Here is a 3,888-nt window from a genome sequence, read left to right on the forward strand (position 1 = left end):
ACCGTTATTTATACTCCTATTATGTTTCGAAGCTCCATGCTTCTGTTTTCTCTTCTTGACCTTAATTAAAGTGATTAAAACGTCTCGGATGGTATGAAGTTCGATTGAACCTCACAAAGATTCTAAGCAGAAACGAATTATATTAGTACGATTTGATTTGGATGAATTACCAGAATCACGGAGGATAGAACTATCAAGAATATATTTTCTTGATATGATTAGAGGTTAAGTAGAATGAAAGAGTTATGTAACATGGCACATGATGAGCGTATGTTCTGTGAACCATCATCACGTTCCATTAGAAATTCAGCATGACTTACTGTAATATAATCACGTTGGCCGGGCGTCATTATATTATACTAACTCATGCTTCAATCCCCAACACTTCTCCCGAAATCATTCATGACTTATACTTATATTTTACAGAAGTTTCCATTATAGTGAAATACAGAAAGCACGAAGAGGTATATAATTTTAGATGAGAATATTTATGAAAATATCCACAGAAATATCGAAGATATTTATGATGATATTCTGGAATTTCTAAGTTCGAAAGTTGATGAAGAAAAATTTTTCGCAAGATTTTAACATGACTTCAGAGCAAGATATTCTCTAAAGATTTCATCGGATACAGAATTATCTGGATTCTTTGAATATAGGGTTTGTTCCTTGTATTTGTCATCGGTCTCCTTCATGGTTTGCTCAATCCATTTTTCAGTACCAAAATTTTCTATCGAGCGTTCCCAACATTCCATTCTTTATTATCAAACCTTTGGCCATTTAGACCATCTACAATTTTGCTGTTTCCTCTGCATTTAATGCTACCATATCTGAATCATCAGTTATTAATCCGAGGTGGTTTCAAGAGTTTGAAGGGTTTGAATGAAGATTGTAATTGTCAAGATACAAATGATGTTTAAGATGAAATCAAGTGGCAAACTTGAAGGAATTTTTAACTGTAGAAGATGTAACTTATTAATGATATTTTAAATCAAAATGTAACATAATTAATATTTTCTACTCTTTTAATACTTTTTAATTGTTCAAGATTAGTAGTCCAATGTTAGTAGTCCAATAATTCAGTAGTCCAATAGTCCAATATATAATCTTAGAATTAATCTACATATTGTATACACGTGTCCCGATTTATCCGATGATATTTAAAGTGCGTAAAATAAATAACAGTAATTAAATGACGATAATTAAAATTGCGAGTATTAAAATTGCGATAATTATTTGCGATAATTAAAATGACAATAAATAAAATGTAATAAGGAAATAGTCATAACGGGTATAGGAACAGTTAGCTAGAATTTAGTTAGTATAGATTTATAATTTTATGTAGTTAATTAGTTGGTTACTAATCAATTTTTATCTTGTCTATTATTTTCTTCATTATGCCACTTGTCAAATCTTGACTTGGATTCTGATCGGTAAAAATTCGTATATGAATTTGAATTGGAATGAAAATAGTTGTTCTTTGGTGAACAGATACGTATATATGTGGATTTGAGTAGTATTGTTAATGAATGTTGAATCTGAATTGAAGAGTGTACAGCGTAACTTATTAATGTGAAATCTAAATATTCCTCGGTATTACCTACCCGTTAAAATATTTTCACGATTAACAGTTTGTACATAAGAATTTTTAATTACAATCTTTATGAAAATATACTTACATATATATTTTCTTTAGATGTAATCATGAATTTAATGAGTCAATAAGATATTAATCTCATCTGATTTTTTTTTTGTTAGAACGAGAATATATAATCTCTAAAACTTTAGAAATTACATAATTGTTTTGTAGAATGAAGATAATCGATGTAGAACGATATGTAGAACGAAGATAAAGTATATAGAATGATACGTAGAATGATGATTATGCTCGAGGTACAGAATGAGATGTTGAGGCGTGTGATGTTGAAACTTAGGTTGTTGATGGTTCTGGTGTTGATGTTGGTGGTACGGTTGGTGCTGGTGATGTTGTTGAAGCTGGTAAGTTTTGCACCATATTCTCCAAATTGATTACTCAAGCGCGAAGCTCGTTGACTTCTTCCATTATTCTGGGATGATTGTTGGTCGGAACGAGTGGATGAATAAGGTTTAGAATTGTGGATAGAATATAATCGTGATGAGCTACCCTGGAAATGAGGCTGAAAATGGTGTTTCGTATAGGTTCGCCGGTAAGTGCTTCAGGTTCTTCGCCAAGAGGGGAATGTGGTGGATGGAAGGGATCACCTTCTTCTTGTCTCCAATGACTTAGTAGACTACGAACCTATCCTCAATTCATCCAGAATTTATGATGGCTAAATGGGTTGATTCATTCCGGTTACACTACTTTCGAAACTTGATGAATATCCATGTCGGAATAGCTGTCGAAATCCGAGAAATTTGAACTAGTTGTGAGTTTCATCTTGCACGGTCAGATAAAGTATTTTCGATAGAAATAGATTATAGGATTTAGTTTGATATGCTTCAATACATAACTTACATATGTATATACAATACCAAAATCCCATAAGCTACGGAGAAATTTTCGGAAGCTGTCAGGCAAAGTTTATAGTGATAGATATGCTAAGATATGAACCTGTCTATACACTATCTATGCAATAAAGGCAGTAATACATGTCTAGACTTAGGAATGATAAGCATGTAATTTTCCACTAGGAATGATAAACAAAACTTATAATATGCAGTTAAGGTCGAAGTCTAGACTCACTAATGCATCCTAACAACTATTAGTTAGACACACTAATGCAAGACCTGGCTCATTAAGACCACCGCTCTGATACCAACTGTGATGACCCGTCCTAATCCATCTGTGATGGCCTCTATTTGATTGTTAAGTGCGGAGTGTGGGGCAGATGATGAAGTTGTTTCACCACTGTTCCAGTCAAGATGATGCATTGTCATGTTCTCGAGCAACTCCCATGCTTCACCTGTAGTTTGGTTCATAAGATTTCCTTGAGCTGCTGCATCGATCGTCGTCCTATGATTTACTATAAGACCATTATAGAAGGTACAGATTTGAGCTGACCGTTCTAACTGGTGATTAGGACATTTCTTCAGCAGGGTTTTGAATCGCTCCCATGTAGTATAAAGAGATTCATCATAACTTTGTTTAAAGTTAATGATGTCATTCTTAAGCTTGGTTTATTTAGAAGGAGGAAAGTATTTGGTTAGGAATTTAGTAGCCATCTCCGTCCATGACGTTATAGAATCTTTTTCCAGTCCTTCATACCATGTTTGTGCATGATGAGTGAGAGAATAGATTAATAAGTATAGCTGGACTATATCTTGTCCTATCCCTGGCTGTTTGTAGGAGTTTGAAAGGGATATGAATTTATCAAGGTGTGAGTTAGCATCGTCATTTGGTAATCCATCAAATTGACAGCTATTTTGAATGAGCTATATAATGTGATGTTTTAACTCGAACGAGTGTCCTTAAATCTCTGGGATTCTGATCAGTCCTCCTTGACCTTCAATCAAGAGTTTGGTGTTTTCTGCTAAAGTAAAGCGTAACGCCATTCAATTTATGATTTGTTCTTCTTTGCGTGCTTTAGAGATTATTGCGTCTGGATCAGATACGATTAACAACGGCCCTGGTCTAGATTGGGTTTGGGTCATACACTGGGTATGCCTTTTTGTTTTTAAATTTTAAGTAGACAAGCTAAGTTCCTAATTTAATCTAAGGTAATCTAAAGCAATTTTAATCTAAAGTAGTCTAAGATAATCTAAGGTAGTTTAAGGTAGTCTTAGGTAATCTAGTGTAATTATCCTAAGTTTAAATATGTTTTTGATTCTTGCTACTGATTCCCTAATATTTCGATAACAGAGCTTCGCATGAACTATTCAACAAACCAAGTGGCCATGCCGACTACGGAG

The 3,888-nt window shown here is 33.8% G+C and overlaps 1 non-coding gene across 1 annotated transcript; it reads left to right on the plus strand.

Moving 5' to 3' along the window:
- Nucleotides 1–3,046: 3,046 nt before the first annotated feature.
- Nucleotides 3,047–3,152, plus strand: LOC139861000 (small nucleolar RNA R71). Its single transcript, XR_011763622.1, has one exon. It is a non-coding gene; the product is annotated as a small nucleolar RNA R71 (small nucleolar RNA).
- Nucleotides 3,153–3,888: the final 736 nt, after the last annotated feature.

This window comes from Rutidosis leptorrhynchoides, chromosome 7, assembly GCF_046630445.1.
Source record: "Rutidosis leptorrhynchoides isolate AG116_Rl617_1_P2 chromosome 7, CSIRO_AGI_Rlap_v1, whole genome shotgun sequence".
Classification (NCBI taxonomy): domain Eukaryota; kingdom Viridiplantae; phylum Streptophyta; class Magnoliopsida; order Asterales; family Asteraceae; genus Rutidosis; species Rutidosis leptorrhynchoides.